Below are 17,933 nucleotides of genomic sequence, written 5' to 3'. Positions count from 1 at the left end.
CGGTTGAGTGTTAATTGCAACGGTCTCTTAGCTGCATCTTGCATACTGTATGCAGACATCTCAGGACAATGGGTGTTTCCTGGTTTGCATCAACCCCTTGTCTGCAGTTCCGAAGCAGTCGGGCTCTCACAACCAGACTCTGTAACAGTTTCTTCCCCCAAGCTATCAGACCCCTCAATACCCAGAGTCTGGATTGACACCTTACTGCCCTATTGTCTTGGTTATTATTTATTGTAATGCCTGCACTGTTTTATGAACTTTATGCAGTCCTGGGTAGGTCTGTAGTCTAGTGTAGTTTTGGTTCTGTGTTGTTTTTTACTTTGTTCAATCTAGTTTTTTGTACTGTGTCATGTAACACCATGGTCCTGAAGAAACATTATCTCATTTTTACTATGTACTGTACATAGCAGTTATGGTCGAAATGACAATAAAAGTGACTTGACTTGTTTTGAAGACCATTGTTCTGAGCTGCATTTTAAATTCAATCTACAATCCATATTCAGATCTGAAGACTGGTTGCTGTTAAAATTAATATTTGACATAAACAAGAATATGCCCAAACATTTCACAAAATGTCACAAGTCATTGCTCTGGGTTTCCAACATCTGAAGAATCTCTTGTTTTTATTTATCTTGATTATTTTGTGGGCAATCAATGTTCATGAGAGTTTTCAATCTTTACCGAGAGGTGTAATCCACATGCTCCTCCCTCCATTCGTTGGCTATGTAACCCGTTTCCAATACAACAAAAGGAATCACTGTTTCTAGATTATGAAAAGCCTGTTGTGTCATCCATTTCATATCCTGAATATAGAACATGGACTTTCACAGTGCAGCCTAGGCCCTTTGGCCCATAATGTTTGTGCCAACCTTTTAATCTAATCTAGGATCAATCCAACTCTTCTCTCTCACAGAGCCCTCCATTTTCTTTCATCCCTGTTCCTATCTACGAGTTTCTTAAATGTCTCTAATTCATCTGCCTCCACCACCATCCCTGGTTCCATGTGCCCCCCACTCTTTGTGTAAAAACCCTACCTCTGACAATCCCTCTCCCCCATCTTTTCCCAACATATCAATTCAGAGATAAGCAAGGCAGCTATATTTCATTAGGAGTTTGGCGAGACTTGGTATGTCACCAAAGACGCTCACAGATTTCTAAAGTCGTATCCTGACTGGCTGCATCACTGTCTGGTATGCAGTGCTGGGGGAGGGGGGGGGGGTGTCTACTGCACTGGATCAGATTAAGCTGCGGAGAGTTGCAAACTTAGCCAGCGCCATCATGGGCATCAGCCTCCATAGTATCCAGGACATCTTCAAGGAGCGGTGCCTCAGAAAGGCAGCATCCATCATTAAGGAACCCCATCACCCAGGTCACGCCTTGTTCTCATTGCTACCACCAGGGAGCAGGTACAGGAGCCTGAAGGAGCTCACTCAATAAATTGGGAAAAGCTTCTTCCCGTCTGCCATCAGATTTCTAAATGGACATTGAACCCATGAACACTACCTCACTACTTTTTATTTCTATTTTTTGCACTACTTATTTAATTTATATCTATCTATCTTTCTATATATATATTTACTGTAGTTTATTTTTCTCTCTCTATGATCATGTATTGCATTGTATTGCTGCCCCATAGATACCAAATTTCACGACATATGCTGGTGATATTAAACCTGATTCTGATAAATCACCTTAAAGATATGCCTCATAGGGGTTGTTATGCCCTGGGGAAAAGTCTCAGGCTGTTGACTCGATCTGCACCTCTAATCATCTGTCAGATCATCTTTCATCCTTCGCTCCTGTGAGAAAGGCCCTCAGATGCTCAACCTATCTTTGTTCAAGGATCAAAGATCAAAGATAATTTTATTCACTCTAAACATTGACACGAATTAGGTATTTGCTGTGGTGTGTTGGTGCATCATGCAATAAAAACAACAATTTTACACGATAAAGAATGATATGAAAGTAAAGTTAAAGGCCAAAGTACAGACATGGAATTAAAGGTGCATAAATATATAAATAGCAGCATGTGGCTGATATCCAACAATGAGAGGATATCTGTGCAGAAGAGTCTCTAAAGTGGAAAAGCCATGCAACTCCTCCAACCTTAGAAGTCTGGGTCCAGTGGTATGAGTAGTTGTCACAAACTGGGGTTTTTCTTGGTTTTAGTGGATGACTATGACCTCTTCTGTGCCTCGTCAAGCCCTTCGCTCTCCACAAAACGTTGCAAAACCACTTTCTTGGCTGTTTGATCTCACTGTTGATCTCAACCGTTTCATCTGCCGGAGCTGACTTTGACCAGCACGTATTTACAAGGTGAACAGCATTATAATAAGTGGTTTACAGTGTTTGCGATGCAGTAACTGGGGTAAAAATAGAGTGGGGGGGTGAGTGAGATAAACTAAAATGGTTTATCAGATTAACTTTCTGGGGGAAAGAAAACTTTTAAGATGTCATGAAGTTTTTGTTCCAGTAGTTATTAGTTCTTTCCAAAACTGAGTTGTTCTGTCCAGAAGTGGGAAGCAGAAACTGACCAGTGGGTAATGAAGTCATTTTTGGACAGTTGTGTCATTAGGTTGACTGCAGTGACCATCAGGTCACACCCCGCACTCCCACCTCCCTGAAACCCACCCAATCCTGCACTCGGCACAAGTAATCCATCTTCCAAATCATTCCAACGTGTTCTCAGGACACCCTGACATCAGATCTGATGGGAAAATATTCAGCTTACCAATATTCTCTCCAATGCAAGCAGGTACTTTCCTAGATATGGGGCCCAAAACTGGTCACGATATTCCATACGTGGTCTGACCAGTGCCTTATAAAGCCTCAGCATTACATCCTGGCTTTAATATTCCCGTCATCTCAAAATGGATGTGAATGTGTCACTTGCTTTCCTTGCCACCGACTGCCAGCTAACCTTTAAGGAATCCAGTACCAGGATTCCCAAGTTCCTTTGCACTTCCGATTTCTGAATTCTCTCCCTGTTTTTGAAAGTTTACAAACTTGAAAGTTTTGAAAGTTGACGCAGCCTCCTCTACATTGGTGAGACCCGTCGTAGATTGGGGGACTGCTTCGTCGGGCACCTCCGCACTATCCGCCACAAGCAGGAATTCTCAGCGGGCCAGTAATTCCGATTCTTACTCCCGTCCCGACATGTCGGTCCATGGCCGCCTCTCGTGCCAAGATGAGGCCACCCTCAGGGTGGAGGAGCAACGCTTTATATTGTATCCTCCAACCTGATGGCATGAACATTGATTTCTCCTTCCAGTAAATGAATTTCCCCCACCCCTTCCTCTTCCTCCATTCCCCTCTTTAAACTTTTACATCTTCTCATCTGTCTATCGCTTCGCCCTGGGTCCCCTCCTCCTTCCCTTTCTCCTATAGTCCACTGTCCTATCAGATTCCTTCCTCTCCAGCCCTTTACCTTTCCCACCCACCCAGCTTCACATAACACCTTCTAGCTATTGTCCTTCCCCTCTCCCCACTTTTTTTTTCTGGCGTCTCCCCCTTCATTTTACAGTCCTGAAGAAGAGGCTCAACCTGAAATGTCGACTATGTTTTCACCTCCACAGATGCTGCCTGACCTGCTGAGTTCCTCCAGCATTTTGTGTACATACTGTAAAGTAATTCCTTTTACATTGAGGAATGAATGAATGACTTTAAGACAAATTCTTATTGTGTTCTTGAAAATAGTACTTTTTTTAATATAAAAACACAAAATGCTGGCAGAACTCTGCAGGCCAGACAGCATCTATGGGAGGAGGTAGTGACGACGTTTCGGGCCGAAACCCTCACTACCTCCTCCCATAGATGCTGTCTGGCCTGCTGAGTTCTGCCAGCATTTTGTGTTTTTATTTATTTCCAGCATCTGCAGATTCACTCGTGTTGCCTATGTTTTTTTAATGTCCATCAGCACACGACACGAAGGGCCTCGGTTAAAGATGCTTCGAGTAGTTGGGTGATCCCTCAATAACGCACAGGTGAGTCGCACTGGATAGCTACCCCATGGCTCTGGAGTGCAACCGGTGTCCGCGAGCTTCTGGACTGAGTTTGACGGAATAATAACAGGACGCTACAGTAGTATAGGGGTTAGTGCGATGCTGTTACAACTTGGGGCATCGGAGTTCGGACTTCAACTCCAGTGTCCTCTGCAAGGAGTTTGGACGCCCTCCCTGTCAGTGCGCAGATTTCCTCCGGGTGCTCCGGTTTCCTCCCACATTCCAAAGACGTACGGGTCAGTGGGTTATTTGGTCTTTGTAAATTGTGAAGGATTGCTGAGTGGTCTGGCTCGGTGAACTGGAAGGGATTGTTCCTCACTGTGTCTCTAATCAAAAATAAATTAAAAATGGGTCACAGCTATCCGGACGAACATGCAGAAAAAATATCAATTCTGGTTTGAAATATTACGGAAAATCTATAAATTGCTGAGTGCTTCAAAAACTGCCTTGCTTGCATATTGAAGCCAGTACATCTTGTTCTAAGGAGTGTACACAAGGAAATTTTCCATTTTGCTTAAAGTAAGCTGGAAGTTAAAAGCCAACAGCAACAATACAAAAGTCTGTTTTTATAATTCAAAGGAGGAACACGGCACTTTCAGGACACCATTGAATTGATGAAAATGAGAATGACAGAAGTGCAGAAGGGTTTTCAGATCAAGCAAAAATAAGCATTGGTCTCGAATGTCAATCCCAACTGCCCATCCAACACTTTCAAAAGCCATGCTCTCTTCTCGCTGCTGTCATCAGGAAGCAGCTACAGGAACCTTAGGTCCCACACCAGCAGGTTCAGGAACAGCTACCACCCCTCACCCATCAGGCTCTTGAGCCAGAGGGGATAACTTCACTCAACTTCACTTGCTCCATCGTTGAAATGTTCCCACAACCTACGGACTCACTTTTAAGGACTCTTCAACTCATATTTGTCATCTATGGAAATGAACGGTCTCAGCTTGGAACTATTGGTGAGGCCAAATTTGGAGTATTGTGTACAGTTCTGGTCACTGAATTATAGGAAAGATGTCAACAAAATAGAGAAAGTACAGAGGAGATTTACTAGAATGTTACCTGGGTTTCAGCACCTGAGTTACAGAGAAAGATTGAACAAGTTAGCTCTTTATTCTTTGGAGCGTAGAAGGTTGAGGGGGGGATTTGATAGAGGTATTTAAAATTATGAGGGGGATAGATCAAGTTGACATGGATAGGCTTTTTCCATTGAGAGTAGGGGAGATTCAAACAAGAGGACATGAGTTGAGAGTTAGGGGGCAAAAGTTTAGGGGTAACACGAGGGGGAACTTCTTTACTCAGAGAGTGATAGTTGTGTGGAACAAGATTCCAGCAGAAGTGACAGAGGCAGGTTCGATTCTGTCATATAAAAAAAAACTGGATAGGTATATGGACGGGAAAGGAATGGAGGGTTATGGGCTGAGTGCAGGTCGGTGGGACTAGGTGAGAGTAAGTGTTCGGCACAGACTAGAAGGGCCGAGATGGCCTGTTTCCGTTCTGTAATTGTTATATGGTTATTTCCATAGATTGCTGCCAGACCAGCTGAGTTCCCCCAGCATTTTGTGTATGTTACTTGAAATATTTATTGCTCATTTATTTATTTGTATTATTATATATTGTTTTCTTTCTCTATTTGCACAATTTATTTTCTTTTGTTCATCCGTCTCTGTAGTGTCCATTTTTCATTGGCTTTACTGTGTTTCTTTATACTTACAATGAACACCCTCCAGAAAATGCACCTCATGTACTGCATGTCCTTTGACAATAAATTTACTTTGAACTTTGAAAATAGCTTTAGCTTCAAATGTAACTCTGGCATCATGGCTCAGTGCTGCTCAGACAGGAGAAGTGTGTCTGCGATCATCTCACTACAGTTATATTTGAAGCCTGCTGCTATTTTTATGGAGAGGCCATTGTAATCTGTATAGGCATGGTACTATTGAAGCCATGGGCAGAGGGGTGGAGATACGTCTCTATCAAAGGAGGTGTAAGGTGCTCCTTCCCTCCGCTAGCCTGCATGTCTCACCCTTGGGCAAGGTGTAGCACCCGCTTAGCCCCTCGATCAGGGTCAGTTGAAGTCACGGAAGCAGGAGGTGGATGGTTGTATGAGTAGCTGGTGCATATCGCAAGTCCTGTTTATTTGACCATTGACAGTTTCTGAAGAGTATAGATAATGGCTATGGGGTCACCCGTATTGTAAAGACACTGCCCAGAAGAAGGCAATGGCAAACCACTTCTGTAGAAAAATTTGCTGAGAACAATCATGGTCATGGAATGGAAGACCATGGTCACCAACGTCATACAACATAGCATATAATGATGATGTCATACAACACGTCACATAATGATGATATCATACAACAAGTCACATAATGATGATGTCATACAACATGACACAAATTGATGACCATTGAAGTCTAGAGGCAGACCAAAAACCCATGAGGAGGGCTGGAACCAAACAGGTAAAGTAATTTACTTCAGGGAGATCTTGAACAATGTTAAATTGCGTTCCAGTATGTGACAGGATAAGGCCTGCGCTAAGTATTTGGATTATGGGATGTTTTTTATGAATTTTTTTGTGCATGTCAAGTAAGGCCATATGACCATAATTTCATAGGATTGGGATCAGGCCAGTCAAGTCTCCTGGAATCATGCTATCTAGAACATGTTTACAATCTTAAATCACAGGGCAAAGCAGCAATGACGAAGAAGAGGAGGAATTTCTTCACTCAGACTATGTAACTAATTACACACTCAGCTGCCACTTTATTAGACACCTCCTGTACCTAATATGTTGCCACTTAGCGTATATTCATGGTCTTCTGCTGCTGTGGCCCATCTACTTCAAGGTTTGAAGTGTTGTGCATTCAGAGATGCTCTTCTGCACACCACTGTTGTAACAAGTGGTTATTTGAGTTACTGTCAACTCAAACCAGCCTGGCCCTTCTCCTCCGACCTCCCATTAACAAGGCATTTCTACCCACAGAACCGCCACTCACTGGATGTCTTTTTGTCTTTCGCTCCATTCCCTGTAAACTTGAGAGACTGTTGTGCGTGAAAATCCCAGGAGATCAGCAGTTTCTGAAATACTCCAGCCACCCCATCTGGCACCAACAATCATTTCATGGCCAAAGATTCTTCCCCATTCTGATGTTTGGTCTGAACAGCTGAACCTTGTGACCATGTCCGCATGCCTTCCTGCACTGAGTTGCTGCCACGTGATTGGCTGATCAGATAGTTGCATTAACGAGCAGGTGTACAGGTGTGCCTAATAAAGTGGCCACTGAGCGTATATTTAAGATAAAGATTGACACGTCAAGTGATTATCATGATGCCATGGTAGCGCTGTCGTTAGTGCAACACTATAACTTCTTGGGGTATTCTGGTATTTGGAGTTTAATTTCAGCACAGTCTGCAAGGTATTTGCACATTCTTCCCCGATCATGTGTGTTTCCTCTGGGGGGCTCTGGTTTCCTCCCACAGTCCAGACAAATACGCAACAGTAGGTTAACTGGACATTGCAATTTGTTCTGTGGTTCTGAGGCCTGCATCGGTCAGGGTCGACCATGGATGTGACGTCCTAGCTGTCTAGATACGCAAAGCCAGGGGAGTACAATATGGTGGGCAAGCTAAACTCCCCCTCTCCACGCATCTGATTAACCCAAAGGAACGGCAGAGACCGATGCAGCATGGCAGGAATTGCCAGTCAGTGTTCAACTCAACGTAGGACTGTTTTAGGGGCTCCAGCTCCAGATTTTTCCCTCAGGGTTTACTCCCGAAACCTTCCCCATGAGTGGGTAATTCTGCAAGGCAGCAGAGGTTCGAGCTCAGAGTTTTCCTTCTCCTCGATGAGCTGCCGACCACGGCTGACGAGCCCCATCTGCCCGAAGCGACGGGTTTAAAGGCGCCAATAACCCGCCTTTGCCCCTTCTCCTGTGAGTGGAAACAGCTCCGCCGGGCTTAGTAGCTAAGCCACACGTGAAGGCCAGGAGCTGGACTTGGTTGTCAGAGGCTGTTTGAGACGCACACACTTAACAGGTAGTGGGGAGCTTATCCCCATTACCACCCCCGGCTATAACAACCTTAAGGAATCTGTCCTGTGATTAGGCTGGTGTTAAATAGGTGGGTTGCTGGGCGGTGTAGCAGGGTTTTGGAAGTGCCGGTTCAGCACCGAACCTCAAAATAAACAAATAAATATGATTCAGCCAGAGGATTTATCGTGAGGTACGGGAGCCAAATGACTGACACTCGCTGTTTTTAAGAACAGCTTCTTTCTCTCTGCCTGAAGTTCTATGAACCCATAATACTATCTTGTTATTCCTTTTACCATTATTTATTTATTTTGTAACTTAGAGTAATTTTTATGTCTTGCACTATACTGCTGCCAGAAAAAGAACAGATTTTCACAACATATATCAGTGATAATGTGTCAGCTCCATCATGGGCACTAGCCTCCATAGAATCCAGGACATCTTCAAGGAGCGATGCCTTAAGAAGGTGGCGTCTTTCATTAAGGACACCCATCATCCAGGACATGCCCTCTTCTCACTGCTACCATCAGGAGGGAGGTACAGAAACCTGAAGGCACTCACTCAATGATTTAGGAACAGCTTCTTCCCCTCTCCCATCTGATTTCTGAATGGACATTGAACCCATGAACATCACCTCACTACTTTTTTAATATTTGTTTTTTCACTTCTTATTTAATTTAACTATTTAATATATATACTTATAGTAATTCATGTTTTTTTCTCTATTACTATATATTGCATTGGACTGCTGTTGCAAGACAACAAATTTCATGACACATGCCAGTGATATTAAACCTGATTCTGTTTCTGATAATAAACAGAAGAGATTCTGCAGATGCTGGCTTATTCGATTATCACATTAATCCAAATGAAATATCGGTGATAATAAACCTGATTCTGATTCTGGTGGCAGTGCTTGCACTGAATGGTGGAGCAGGGATGAAGGCTGAGGGGCCTACTCTTGTTCTTCGAAGTTCAAAGTGCTCCTGTGCCCCGGGGGGTGGGGCAGTGCTGTGCAACTTTTGCACCCGCAGTTATTTTTAATCACCCTGCCTTCCCGGGGTAAGTTTCCCTCTGCAGTTTGCGCAGAACGTAATGCTCTTTAAGCATCTTTTTCCTCAGTCACCAATTGCCTTTTTGACTTTCAATTATTCTAGCTAATGATCCCACAGGCAGTCAACTAGCTGCAGTCTCCTTCAGAGTAATGAACGGTGTGTATCTATTACAGAAATACACTGAGGACACACAGTTACGTCTGATCATTAAACAGTATTGAAATATGTAAAGCCTCGCTGGTTCTCTCACAGATAAAAATGTTATTTTGGCATTTTGACTAAAATGGTGGATGAAGTAAAACGCGCTGATCTACCTCATAAACTCTGAAGAGGATAAAGGTTAAGAGGTATGAAAAGCTGCTAACTGTGGCAAAAAAAAGCACTCACAGTTATCACGAACTAAAATGATCATAATTAAGTTTTTATAGAGCGCCCTTTTTCTTAGCCGTGTTAAGCTGTTGGAACACGAAAGGCTCCACCAGGGAGAACAAGGCCTGCTCTGGTTCGCTTTCTCTGCTTACAAGTAAACTTCGGATGGATCTGCATAACAATAGTGGGGAAGAGCGGCTGGATGCCTATCGGATTTGGAAGGGCTTTGTGTGAACTTTCCTCTTTCCGTGTGGTCTCTGGTTTCCTTGATCTTCCATTCACGCGGCAAAGGACTGTGAGAACGGCCGAGAGGATCACAGGGGTCTCCCTAGCATCTAGCGCCGAGTACGCAGAGCCCTTAGTATTAGCAAGGGCCCCGCCCCTCCATCCAGCATCCTCTTTGACTTTCTACCATCAGGCAGGAGACTCCGATGCATAGAGACAAGAACGGTCAGGATGGGAAACAGCTTCTTCCCTCAGGCCATTAGGCTTCTGAACTCCCTGCCACATCACATTCAAAGTGTCACCAGATAATTTGTGCTGTACCCTACAATAGTTAATTTATCCACTTTACTTTGTTTATATATGCGTAATTCATTTGTAGATTTAATTCTTACTTTCCTAAGTTATTGTGTATTAATTGTGTGTTATGTGTATTACTGTGCTTAACACCCTGGTCTGGAGAAACACAGATGGTAAACATGGATATAGTTAAATGACGATGAAATTACCTTAACATTTGCCGACCAGCCATTACTTCAGAAAACGCAATAGAGTCGTAGAGCACTGCAGTATAGAAACAGGGCCTTTCTTATTTACTTATTGAGATATCAAGCCGTGCTGCCTAGCAACCCCCAATTTAATCCTAGCCTAACCACAACCCAATTTACAATGAGCAATTAACCTACCAAGCGGTACGTTTTGGACTGTGGGAGGAAACTGGAGCACCCGGAGGAAACCCATGCGGTCGCAGGGAGAACGTACAAACTGCTGACAGGCGGGTATTGAACCCGGGTCGCCTGTATTGTAAAACCTGGTGTTAACCATGGCTCTACCGTGCCGCCCCATCACTCTGTTTCAAAGTTCAAAGTAAGTTTCAAAGTACTTACAGTATATGCCACCATTTTCTTGCGGGCATTCATAGTAGATGCGAAGAAACACAATAGGATCAACGAAAAGCCACACACATCAAGACGGGCAAACAACCAATGTGCGAAAGACAACAAATTCTGTGACTACGAAAAGGAAAATGGTAGGGTAGCGGTTAGCGTGGTGCTATTACAACTCGGGGTGTCGGAGTTCAGAGTTCGATTCCAGCACGGTCAGTAAGCAAGTTTGAACATTCCTGCCCGTCCTTTCCTCCAGGTGCTCCAGTTTCCTCCTACAGTCCAAAGACACGCAGGTTAGTAAGTTAATTGATTGTCTAGCAGACCTAAATACGGTATTGGAGCTGTGCTTATCCGCACAGTCGTTGGTGTGACGTGAGTAGGGCAGGGGGCTAAGCGTTCAGCCCTGTGCTGAGGGAGATTGTGGAGGAGATGTTGTTGCTAATCTGTACTGACTGAGCTCTGCAAGTGGATAGGTACACAGATGGAAGGGGGATGAGGGGGGGCTACGGTCCGAGTGCAGACTGATGGGACTAGGCAGATTAATAGTTCAGCATGGACTAGATGGGCTGAAGGGCCTGTTTCTGTGCTGTGGTTTTCTATGACTATGACCATAACCCACCCAGTCCACACCAAATTGTTAGTCTGCCTAGTCCCATTGACCCGCACCTGCCCTCCATGCCCCTCCCATCCACGTGCTTATCCAAACTTCTCTAAAATGTTGCAATCAAACCCACATCCACCACTTCTGCTGACAGCTCGTTCCACACTCTCACCACCCTCTGAGTGAAGAACTTCCCCTTAAATATTTCACCATTCACACTTAAATAAGTGAAAAAAACAATAATTTCATTGTTCTGATGAAGGGTCTTGGTGTAGGAGATCGCGTATAGCCCTCCCAACCATTGAGCACATCTACATGAAACTCTGTCACAGGAAAGCAGCGTCCATCATCAGAGATCCCCACCACCCAGGTCAAGCTCTCTTCTCACTGCTGCCATCAGGTAGAAGGTACAAAAGCCTCAGGACTCACACCACCAGGTTCAAGAACAGTCACTACCCCCTCAACCATCAGGCTCTTGAACAAAAGGGGATAACTACACTCACTTGTCCATCCATTGAGATGTTCTCACAACCAATGATCTCACTTTAAGGACTCTTAATCTTATTATCTCATGAGATTTGTTTTTGTTTTGTGCTGGGGCAGTTGATTTTCTTTGAATGGCTTCCATGGTTTTCTTTGTTTCGTGGCTGTCTGGAGAAGAGAGATCGCAGTGTTGTACACTGCATACACACTTTGATAATAAACGTACCTTTGAACTTTTGAGACTTTGTACACTGTGATCCAGACATAGTCCCGGCAAACTGTTTCTGCGTCCTCTTCAAAGCCTCCACATCGAGAAAGTGGTGGACACAGCCCAATTCATCACGGGCAAAGCCCTCCCAACCACTCAGTACATTTGCAAGGAGTGTTGACTCAAGAAAATAGTATCCATCATGAAAGACCCCACCATCCAGGCCATGTCCTCAGCTCACTACTGGTACAGAAGCCTTAGGCCCTTCACAACCAGGCTCTGAACCAGTCATGAGTGATGTAAAGATGAGCTTTATTTGCTGCATGTACATATGTCCATCGAAACCTCCAAGAGGACCACAACCTTTTGGTAGGTATGGAAACTTGTGTCCCTCAATGACCCAGAGAGCTATGTTGGCCAGAGTCAGGGCTTTAGGCTTGGGCTCTTGGTTGGGTCACCGATGACAAACAGGTCAAAGGGTAAAGGTCAGACTAAGAGTGGTCCACCAATCCCCCAGGTTCAGGGGTTCAGCTCAGGGCTAACAACCCTGACTGGTAAAATAAAATTGCTATGGAAGTAGCAATGAAGAATCCTTCTACATCTGAATGGAACGATATTCCTGAGTGTCCACCTGGCACTTGGATGACTGACAGTAGTGAAGACCGAGAGGAAGTTACTGACATGATGAAGGAAGCTCTGAACACCACCAGAGATGGAGGACCTTCATTGCTGCCCTGAACGCCAGTGGCCTCTGAACTGAGTTTACGACCTACACATTCACCTTCAAAGGCTCTTTACAGTTCATGTTCTCGGTGTTATTTTGATCGGCACAATTTCTGTCCCCTTGCTCATTGGTGTTTGTCCATCCTTGCCTGTCTGTGTAGGTTTTCATAAAATTCTATTGCATTTCTTTTCTCCTGCAAATATCTGCAAGAAAATAAATCTCAAGGTAGTAGATGGTAACGTTTGTTATGCACCGTGTCGCACGACATGGATGATAGATAGATAGATACTTTATTCATCCCCATGGGGAAATTCAACTTTTTTTTCCAATGTCCCATACACTTGTTGTAGCAAAACTAATTACATACAATACTTAACTCAGTAAAAAATATGATATGCATCTAAATCACTATCTCAAAAAGCATTAATAATAGCTTTTAAAAAGTTCTTAAGTCCTGGCGGTTGAATTGTAAAGCCTAATGGCATTGGGGAGTATTGACCTCTTCATCCTGTCTGAGAAGCATTGCATCGATAGTAACCTGTCGCTGAAACTGCTTCTCTGTCTCTGGATGGTGCTATGTAGAGGATCGTGGACTTTCCATGACCATGATTGTTCTTGGCAAATTTTTCTACAGAAGTGGTTTGCCATTGCCTTCTTCTGGGCAGTGTCTTTACAAGACGGGTGACCCCAGCCATTATCAATACTCTTCAGAGATTGTCTGCCTGGTGTCAGTGGTGGCATAACCAGGACTTGTGATGTGCACCAGCTGCTCGTACGACCATCCACCACCTGCTCCCATGGCTTCATGTGACCCTGACCGGGGGGTGGGCGGTGGAAGTGGATAAGCAGGTGCTACACCTTGCCTAAGGATGACCTGTCGGCTAGCGGAGCAAAGGGGTGCCTACACCTTCCTTGCTAGAGGCGTATCTCCACCCCGCCGCCCATCAAGTTGTAGTATATTTTCTTTTTTTCAATTTTACATCTTTTGCTCAGCATAACAAAACTTTCAATTTCCAGACACATTTACATTTCTTCCCCTCACGGATATGTAAAGTAAATACTGGAACTTTCACCCACTGTTTTTGGACGTCCCAAAGCATACGGAGTGATATTTTGGTGAAACGGAAAAGATTCTGAAGATGGAGCTTGAACTGGACCCAGTGTCTTTTCTCTTAAGCTTACCCAGCAGTTGTATTAATAATGCACATCAGAAAAAACTTTTTAACATCCTGACTTTTTGTGCGAGGAAGAACATTTTACTTTGTAGTATATTTTCTAAACAGGGAGAGAGTTCAGAAACCGAATGTGCAGTGGAACCTGGGAGTTCTATTCCTGGATTCCCTAAAGGTTAACTGGCAGTCAGTGACAAGGATGGGAAAAAAATATTTGCATTCATTTCGAGAATACTACTCATCTGTGTGCTTACTAGTTCATAATCACCTCTGTTTTAAAACTGCCATCCTCCAAATTGCCACTTCGTGTTGTTTAATGTCCCTCAAGTTTTCCACCTTCCACGTGATATTTGTGTTGGGGTGAGGAGGCTGTCACCTCCACATCAACTGACAGTAAATTTTGTCCTATTGGACTGATGCAAGAGTTTTTTTTTATTTCCGCGGTTGGTGGGAACTGACTATGTGGAGGGAAAGAGGGATCTTGGGGTCCACATACATGGATCACTCAAAGTTGCCATGCAAGTTGAAAGGGTGGTTGAGAAGGTGTACGGTGTGTTGATCTTCAGTAGTCAGGGGATTGAGTTCAAGAGCCATGAGGTAATGTTGCAGCTCTGTAAAACCCTGGCTAAACTACACTTTGTATTGTGTTCCGTTCCGGTCACCTCATTACAGGAAGGACGCGGAAGTTTTAGAAGGGCTGCAGAGGGAGATTTACCAGGATACTGCCTGGATCAGAGAGCAGATCGGGTGAGCTAAGGCTTTTCTCTTTGGAGCGAAGGAGGATGAGAAGTGACTTGACAGAGGTGTACGAGATGTTAAGAGGCATAGATCGAGTGGACAGCTGGAGACTTTTCTTCCCGGGGTGGAAATGGCTAATAGGAGGGGGCATAATTTTAAGGTGATTGGAGGAAAGCACAGGGGCAATGTCAGAGGTAAGTTTTTACACAGAGAGTGGTGGGTGCATGGCAGATGCCGGGGGGGGGATCAAGGCAGATATTTTAGGGACATTTAAGAAACCCTTTGATAGGTGCATGGATGATAGAAAAATAGAAGAGTGTATGAGAGGGAAGGGTTTGATTGGTCTAGGAGAAGGTTACAACACTGAACAAAGGGCCTATATGCAGTATTCTTTATGTTCTGCATTCTATGTTCTACATTATGTGTGTCAGCTGCTGGCCACGTTTTGTACTTTAAAAACCATCTCAATAAGTGTACAGAAATGCAGGACGCCCTGTGAGGAGTGCAATAGAAATGCAAATATGTTTTTCTTCCTTTCTTTCTCGTCCCCTCCTTTCTTTCTCCCCCCCCCCTCCCCTTCCTTTCTCGTTAGCAGCTGCGGGGAATGGAGGACCTGTGCGCCGATGCCTCTTTCGGTGGGGGAATGCCCCAGGAAGTGCAGCCCGGCTTACAGTTGTCAGTTAGAGCTTCTGAAACCCGTTGTGAATGAATCAGCAAAGCTTATCAAAAACAGTTAGGCTGCTGATATGGGACTTCTAAACCGTTTCCAATCTGCCCAGAGGAGCAAAAGGATATCGGTGCTTTACAGTGTGCCTCACCGCTAATGCATGCCTCTGCAAATCCATGAGCAGAAGAGGACTTTTTGCAGTGTTTTTATGCAATATCCCTGAAATTACTTCGTTTTTCATTTCTGTAAGGCCATAAGTCCACGAGATATAGGAGCGGAATTCGGCCAATTGGCCCATTGGTGATCTAAATCCTGGAACTGTGTTCTGAACAATATTGGTGGGGGGGGGCATCTTCAACGAAACATAATTTATTTTATATTTATTTATTTCGTTAGAGAATTGGCATGGAACAGGCCCTGTTGACCCACCAAGCCGCACCCCATTGCAATTCACTGATTTAACCATAGCCTAATAATAAGTACTTTATTGATCCCAAGTGGTAAATTCTTTCGTTACAGCAGCAGCATTTATAACCATATAACAATTACAGCACGGAAACAGGCCATCTCGGCCCTTCTAGTCCGTGCCGAACGCTTACTCTCACCTAGTCCCACTGACCCGCACTCAGCCCGTAACCCTCCATTCCTTTCCCGTCCATATACCTATCCAATTTTACTTTAAATGACAATATTGAACCTGCCTCTACCACTTCTACTGGAAGCTCGTTCCACACAGCTACCACCCTCTGAGTAAAGAAATTCCCCCCTCGTGTTACCCTTAAACTTTTGCCCCCTAACTCTCAACTCATGTCCTCTTGTTTGAATCTCCCCTACTCTCAATGGAAAAAGCCTATCCACGTCAACTCTATCTATCCCCCTCATAATTTTAAATACCTCTATCAAGTCCCCCCTCAACCGTCTACGCTCCAAATAATAAAGACCTAACTTGTTCAACCTTTCAAAACACACTTTAAAAACACACTTAGCAGTGTTCAGCCTTAGCTAATAATAAAGTATAGAATAATACTATACATAATAATAATAATTTACCAATGTGCAATAATTTGCAATCATGTACAATAATAATGTACAAAATAATAAAACAGAGACTATGACATGTGTTCTCCTGTTGCACAGAGATGAACTGTTGTGTACGCTTATTGCATTTAGTAGGAAAGATTTTCTGTAACGATCCTTGTGACAACGGAGCTGAATGAGTCTGTTCGAAAAGGATGCTCTGCTGCTTATTCAGTAGGTCTTGGAAAGGATGTGCCAGATCACAAGACAATTTTCAATGACCATTCAACCTACTAACTGGTACAGCTTTGGACCATGAGAGGAAACCAGAGCACCCGGAGGAAACCCATGCACACACAAGAAGGACATGCAAACTCTTACAGAGGACACTGGAATTGAAGTCTGAACTCCGATGACCTGAGCTTTAATAGTGACGCGCTAACCACTATGCTACTATGATGCTCCAAGAGAAGCAGAAGAAAATTGGGCCCTCAGATCTACTCTGCTATCAAATAAGATCATGGATCATGAATAAAATAAGGAATTTCTTTAGCCAGAGAGTGGTGAATCTGTGGAATTCATTGCCATGGGAAGCTTTGGAGGCCAAGTCATTGGATATATTTAAGGCAGAAGTTGATAGATTCTTGATTGGTTAGGGCATGAAGGGATACGGCGAGAAAGCAGGAGATTGGGGCTGAGAGGGGAAATAGATCAGCCATGATGAAATGAAGGAACAGACTCAATGGGCCAAATGGCCTAATTCTGCTTCTGTATCTTATAGTCTTATGGTCTCATGATGTAGATTTTGAGGTCAAGAGTCCAACTTATGGGACCAGGACACCATCAAATAGTGGGGTAGAAGTTGCCCTGCTATTTGCATTAAGGCTTCTCAGTTACCATGGCTGCCCTAAGACCTCTTACCAAGCCTAGTGAAGAAACGCAGGAAGAAGTTCACCCGTCGCCATTCAGATCGCTACATGAAAATTGCGTGTAACTGGCGGAAACCAAGGGGTATTGACAATAGAGTTCACCGGAGATTTAAGGGTCAGATCCTCATGCCAAACATTGGTTATGGCAGCAACAAGAAGACCAAGCACACGTTACCCTCAGGAGTCAAAGAATTCTTGGTTCACAATGTGAAGGAGCTGGAGGTTCTGATGATGAGCAACAACAAGACATATTGTGCTGAGATTGCTCACAATGTCTCTTCCAAAAACCGCAAGACAATTGTGGAGAGGGCAGCCCAGCTTGCTATCAAGATCACCAATCCCAATGCCAGGTTACGCAGTGAAGAGAATGAATAGCCTTCTCACTGAACTACATCTAATTCTTTAATAAAATGTTTAAAATTTAAAAAAAAGTTGCCCTTGAGCCAGATAGCATGTGCTTGCAGGCTTCTGCCCAATGGGAAAGGGGAGAATGGGAATGCTCAGGGTTTGATTACGCTGTCTGCTTTACAGAGGCAGCAATTATAATGAGAGGGCAAGAGAATTGAGAGAGAAAGCACGGAAGGAATGCAAAAGGCTTTGCGCTTCCTCCTCTGGAGTATTGTGAGCAGTTTGGGGCCCCCTATCTAAGAAAGGATGTGCTGGCATTGGAGAAGGATCAAAGGAGATTCACAAAAATGATCCTGTGATTGAAAGAATGAACTTGAGAAAATCAACACATGCTGGAAATCCAAAGCGGCACACACAAAATGCTGGAGGAACTCAGCAGGCCAGGCAGCATCTGTGGAAAAGAGTAAACAGTTGATGT

General features: G+C 44.0%; 1 pseudogene; it reads left to right on the top strand.

The window, feature by feature from the left end:
- Nucleotides 1-17,076: 17,076 nt before the first annotated feature.
- Nucleotides 17,077-17,538, top strand: LOC140715582 (large ribosomal subunit protein eL32-like; annotated as a pseudogene).
- The last annotated feature ends 395 nt before the right edge of the window (nt 17,539-17,933 follow it).

This window comes from Hemitrygon akajei, chromosome 24, assembly GCF_048418815.1.
Source record: "Hemitrygon akajei chromosome 24, sHemAka1.3, whole genome shotgun sequence".
NCBI classification, from domain to species: domain Eukaryota; kingdom Metazoa; phylum Chordata; class Chondrichthyes; order Myliobatiformes; family Dasyatidae; genus Hemitrygon; species Hemitrygon akajei.
This window is presented reverse-complemented; position numbering and strand designations above follow the sequence as displayed.